Raw genomic sequence first — 6,743 nt, forward strand, 5'->3', positions numbered from 1 at the left:
ATAAAGCTTAGGTTATTAAAATTTGCAGTCCTACATATGTCCAGTTCAGCAAATCCTAGTGACACTATTGTTCAATTTTTAGTAATGGCTTTTGAACAACGGGGGTCAACAGATCACTCTTGAACATCAAAACCTTTGGGTTGTTTTTTTTTTTTAAGAAAGACAACAAATTGCCACAGGATTAAGCTTGTAAATTGATGTTGTGGAATATTATGTAACTAAGAGTAATCTAGTCATACACAGATTGTAATTTCTTGTCAGAAGCTGTCAGGGAAGTTTGCAAATGGTGATGCCATGATCCTGGGATGCCTCCAAAGCACCCAAATTTTAATCACATGAGCGTGGTGATGTTGTGATGGTCATAAGTGCGAGGACCAATCATAACTCACTTTTTTCAGTTCCATGTATGAATGGCTGCAGAACAAATGGCTGTAAGTCAAGGACCACCTGTATGTGCTCTGCCTTCAGTTATTGTGCAAAAATTGGGAGTTAACTAATAAATGAATGTGCCAAAGCTTTCATGAGTGAAAACTTGAGAATGATACTCTAAGTAACCTGTAAGCAGGTAGATTGACAAGTGTATTAAGAAGAAATCGGAAATCAGCTTGATAACAAATAGAGGAAAGGAAGAGAAAGAGGAGAAAAAAGAAGAGGGGGAGGGGAAGAGGAAGGGGAAAGAGGAGAGGAGAAGGAGGAGGAGGAGGAGAAGAAGGGAAAGGAGAAAGAAAAGGAGAAGGAGGAGGAGAAGGGGAAGGGGAAAGAGAAGGAGAAGGAAGAGGAGGAGGAAAGGAAGAAAGAGAAGGAGGAGGAGGAGGAGAAAGAGGAGGAGGAGCAGGAGGAGAAGGAGGAGGAGGAGAAGAAGAAAGAGGAGGACGAGGACGAGGAGGAGGAGGAGGAGAAGAAGAAGAAGGAGAAGGAGAAGGAGAAGGAGGAGGAGGAGGAGGAGAAGGAGAAGGAGAAGGAGAAGGAGAAGAAGAAGAAGAAGAAGAAGAAGAAGAAGAAGAAGAAGAAGAAGAAGAAGAAGAAGAAGAAGAAGAAGAAGAAGAAGAAGAAGAAGAAGAAGAAGAAGAAAGAGGAGGAGGAGATGTTGAAGGAAAAGAAGGAGGAGCAGGAGCAGGAGGAGGAGAAGGAGAAGGAGGAGGAAGAGGAGGAGGAGGAGAAGAAGGAGAAGGAGGAGGAGAAAGAGAGGAGGAGGAGAAGAAGAAGAAAGAGGAAGAGAAGGAGAAGTGAAAGAGGAGGAGGAGGAGGAGAAGGGGAAGGGGGCGAAAGAGAAAGAGGAAGAGGAGGAGAAGGGAGGAGGAGGAAGAGGAGGAGGACGACGACGACGAGGAGGAGGACAAGAAATAATCATTGCAAAATGGGATACTTCACATGGAAATGCTTTACCTTCTGGGAATGACTTTTGTTTCACAATACTGAGACCAATGATATCTAGATTCCCCCGAAACATAGGAAGAGATTCTGTTGGTCATCATGTTTTACTCAGAGAACTTTGATATGAATTTCAAAAAGGAAATGAAAGGGCTGCTAAAAAGACTGGAAAAAGGCTTGATAGGCAATGGGAAGGAAGATAAGACCCTAAGGATGTACTGAACAACGTTACTGCAGCTTTCTTGGATTCAGAATTCTTACGTAACTCAGTTTATCTTTCTAAATGTCTCTGGGGTTGTTCTTCAATGTGTCTGTCCTTGTGGGTGGTTTACTTGGGGACATTTTGTACTTCTTCTCCCCCTTTCAATCAAGAACATTGCCAGCCAAACTGGAAGATTATTTCACTGTGGCATCGCTCCAAAGACAGAAGCTTCTGCATTTATTTTCACTGCATATTTAATGATCACATCAAACTTTCAGCATCTAATTGCACATAAGGATAAAGACTTAATCCAGATATTTATAATATCACAGAAGAAACTTGTATTGGAGTCTTTTTGATCTCTCGGATGTCTCCAAGGTTTGTGGCTGTTCCGTTGCTAAGTTATATCTGACTCTTCACGATCCCATGGACCATAGTATGCCAAGCCCTCCTGTTCTCCACTGTTTCCTGGAGTTTGCCAAAATTCATGTCCATTGTGTCAGTAACTCTATCTAACTGTCTCACCTTCCACTGTCCCCTTCTTCTTTTGCCTTCTGCCTTTCCCAACATCAGGTTCTTCTCCAAGGAGTCCTATCTTCTCACTTGATGGCCAAAGTATTTGAGCTTCAGCTTCAACATCTGTCCAAGGAACAGTTGGGGTTGATTCCCTTTAGGATTGACTGATTGGATCTCCTTGCAGTCAAAGGTACTGTCAAGAACCATCCCTAACATGTCTTCAAGGTACATAGAATGGATCCATGTCTGGTTCCACAACAGAGACAATATCTCACCTGGCCAAGTAGTACGTCTTGACTGATAATGTTCTAGATAAGAATAAAGTGGCACCCAGAAGCTTCAGAATTCAATTGTGTCATTTATCTCTCTTTTATTTTTTGGAGCTTCATGACCAGTGGTGGGATTCAAACACCTGAACAACTGGTTCTATTATGTGATGCAGGCCTGGACCTCCAATGCCTAGAATGGACTTCCAGAAGTGGCATCAAAGCACTTCTAGTGGGCTGTTCTAGGCCTGGGAGGCCTCCTCCAGGCTTCCGATACCTAGAACAGACTTCCGGAAGTGGTATCCATGCACTTCTGGTGGGCTGTTCTAGGCCTAGGAGGCCTCTGAGGCCTAGACTGGACTTCCAGAAGCTAGCCGGTTCTCCAAATTCAGGTAAATTTAGCTACCGGTTCTCCCAAACAGGTGCAAACTGGCAGAATCCCACCACTATTCATGACAAAGTTTCCTCCACACTTCTTTTCTTTGCTAGACAGGCCAGGCTGCTCCATGGGTTCACAAAATCTAAGGCCTAAATTCTAAATTCATTATATCAAAACCAAGTTTCCATTTTTGCATAACACACCCTCTTAGTGTTCAAAGAACATAAGTGAAAATTTGGAACTTTCTATATTGACAGAGGTGAGAATCTCATAAGTACAAGGATGGAAAGACACACTAATTGCGCACAGTGGAGGAAAGGATAGTAAAGGGGATGGAGTTAGCAGAGATGGCAGATCTAATTTTTTAATTATAGAAAAGAACTTATCTAGTTTTGTTTCTACTTGGAAATCATTTCTGGATTTTTTTTTTTGTCTGAAACTGAAAAAAAAATGAAACTTTGATTTGAGGTTTGGAATGAATGAATGAATGAATGGAGGGAGGGAAGGAGGGAGCGTGGGGGGAAGGAAGGAAGGAAGGAAGGAAGGAAGGAAGGAAGGAAGGAAGGAAGGAAGGAAGGAAGGAGGGAGGGAGGGAGGGAGGGAGGGAGGGAGCTTCCAGTGATGGAGCACGTACAATTTCTGAAGGCAAGCCATTCCACTGGTTAATTCTTCTCTCTATTAAGAAATTTCTCCTTAGTTCTAGATTGTGTCTCTCCTTGATTAGTTTCCATCCATTACTTCTTGTCCTGCCTTCAGGTGCTTTGTAAAATAGGGTGACCCCCTCTTCTTTGTGGCATCACCTCAAATATTGGAAGACTTCTATTATGTCACCCTTAGTCCTTCTTTTCGCTAGACTAAACAAACTCAATTCCTGCAACCAATCTTTGTATGTTTTAGCCTCCAGCTCCCTAATCATCTTTGTTGCTCTTTTCTGCACTGTTCCCAGAATCTCAACATCTTTTTTTTTTTATATGTTCTGGTAACCAGAACTGGATGCAGTATTCCAAGTCTGGTCATACGAAGGCTTTATAACATGGTACTAATACTTCACATGATCTTGATTCTATCCCTCTATTAATGCAACCAAGGATTTCATTGGCTTTTTTTTTGGATGCTGCCACATACTCTTCACTCATATTTAAGTGATTGCCCACTCAGGCTTCAAGATCCCTACCAAAGTTACTGCTATTGAGCCAGGTTTCACCTAATCTGTAACTGTACTTCTCTTTTTTTGTACCTATACTTTTTGGTAAGTGTAAAGCCTTACTTTTCTCTACACTGAATTTCAGTTTGTTACATAGGAGCCAATTTTTTTTTTTAAAGAAAGAAATAGGTGCCTAGTATGACAGATATGCTCGTTCATGGACATCATCCTTCTTCAAGCAAAATAATGTGTGTAATGAAGCTTTTTAGGATATGATCAATTTAGCCAGAATCAGAGCATTCACTTACTTATTAAATTGATGTGCCCAGGCATAAATTGCAACTCTATTAAGTGAATCATATAAAAATTAAGGATTCCAGTTTCAAACAGATTTGATTTGCATTGCATTTTCAATCATTCTGCTTTTCCATAATGTCCATTTATTAGAACACCGTCGCATTAATCTTCTGTATAATTAATTTTCTACCTCATTTGCAAGCTAAACTTAGGGGTTTTTTTAAAAAAAAAATCTTTGTACTACTATAGATTTTACATGAAAAAGGGAGTTGAAAATATCTAATTAGAGAGGTAGGATCTATACCTCTAAATCTCTCCTGTAAGTTATGATGAAGGCAGTACTACACTAAGAATTATACCAATTGGAGGAGTACCTAGAAAATTAGTGGAGTCTTGGACATTTAGTAACTACAGAGTAGAGAGATAGTGAGTTGGCTTTCCCAAGGTTGAATACCCATCTTTGTTGTTGTTGTTGTTGTTGTTGTTAGTTGTGAAGTTGTGTCCGGCCCATCGCGACCCCGTGGACAACGTTCCTCCAGGTCTTCCTGTACTCTACCATCTTCTGGAATCCATTAAACTCACGCCTACTGCTTCAGTGACTCCATCCAGCCACCTCATTCTCTGTCGTCCCCTTCTTCTGTTGCCCTCCATCTTTCCCACCATTAAGTCTTCTCCAGTGAGTCCTTCCACCTTTAGCCAAACAAAACTGAACATAGAACATAGAGTGGACAGGTCCTCAGAGGTCTTCCAGTCCTACCCCCCGCCCAAGTCCAGAGTCTTTACACCATCCCCGATAAATGGTTGTCCAATCTTGTCTTGAAAACTGCCAGCAATGGAGCACCCACGACTCTGAGAGGCAAGTTATTCCTTCAGTTAATTGTTCTCACTGCCAGGCAATTTCTTTTTAGTTCTAGGTTGCATCTGTCTTTAATGAGCTTCCACCCATTATTTCTAAAGAAAAAAAGAAACAGGGGAGACATGATAGCAGTATTCCAGTATTTGAGGGGCTGCCACAAAGAAAAGGGCATCAACCTATTCTCCAAAGCACCAGAGGGAAGGACAAGAAACAATAGTTGGAAACTGACCAAATAGAGAAGGAACCTGGAATTAAGGAGAAACTTCCTAACAGTGAGGACAATTAACCGGTGGAACAGTTTTGCCTCCAGAAATCATGGACGTTCCATCATTAGAGAATTTTAAGAAGAGACTAGACATTGACCTGTCCGAGACGGTATAGGTTGTCCTGCTTTAATAGGGGCCTGGACTAGAAGACCTCCAAGGACCCTTCCAGTTCTATTCTATTCTATTCTATTCTATTCTATTCTATTCTATTCTATTCTATTCTGTTCTGTTCTGTTCTGTTCTGTTCTGTTTTATTCTATTCTACTCTTCTCTATTCTATTCTATTCTATTCTTATTCTACTCTACTCTACTCTACTCTATTCTACTCTCAATAAAGAGTTCTATTCTATTCTATTCTCAATAAAGAGTTCTATTCTATTCTATTCTATTCTATTCTCAATAAAGAGTTATATTCTATTCTATTCTATTCTCAATAAAGAGTTCTATTCTATTCTATTTTATTCTATTCTATTCTATTCTATTCTACTCTATTCTTTTCTATTCTATTCTATTCTCAATAAAGAGCTATTCTATTCTATTCTATTCTATTCTATTCTATTCTATTCTATTCTATTCTATTCTATTCTTATTCTACTCTACTCTACTCTACTCTACTCTATTCTACTCTATTCTATTCTTATTCTACTCTACTCTACTCTACTCTATTCTATTCTTATTCTACTCTACTCTACTCTATTCTATTCTCAATAAAGAATTATATTCTATTCTATTCTCAATAAAGAGTTCTATTCTATTCTATTCTATTCTATTCTTATTCTACTCTACTCTACTCTACTCTATTCTACTCTACTCTATTCTATTCTATTCTTATTCTACTCTACTCTACTCTATTCTACTCTATTCTATTCTATTCTTATTCTATACTCTACTCTACTCTATTCTATTCTATTCTTATTCTACTCTACTCTACTCTACTCTACTCTATTCTATTCTATTCTATTCTCAATAAAGAATTCTATTCTATTGTCAATAAAGAGTTCTATTCTATTCTATTCTATTCTATTCTCAATAAAGAGTTCTATTCTATTCTATTCTGTTCTGTTCTGTTCTGTTCTGTTCTGTTCTGTTCCATTCTATTCTAATTTCTTGCCCTTTCTTCAAATGCTTTGGAGAATAAGTTGACCCCATCTTCAAGAATAAGTTGACCCCCTCAAATACTGGAAAACAGTCATGACTGGTACAGTGAAGACTATTTCCCATCTCTGCAAAATCATAGCTATTTTAAGTGTCTTTGGTTGTGAAATATTGCTCGTATAGATTGGGAGAAGTCTCTGGATAGAATGTGACCTCTTCTGCTGAAAATGAGTGGAGCAATCTATTCATTTCTATGTCAGTGTCATACAATTCATTACATTTCCTTCTTTTGTTGTGTCTCACGCAAAATAATGTGCATCTAAACCCATATGTAGTTTCCCACAAATGTAC

This window comes from Crotalus tigris, unplaced genomic scaffold (assembly GCF_016545835.1).
Source record: "Crotalus tigris isolate CLP2741 ecotype Arizona unplaced genomic scaffold, ASM1654583v1 scf7180000021105.705825, whole genome shotgun sequence".
Lineage (NCBI taxonomy): Eukaryota > Metazoa > Chordata > Lepidosauria > Squamata > Viperidae > Crotalus > Crotalus tigris.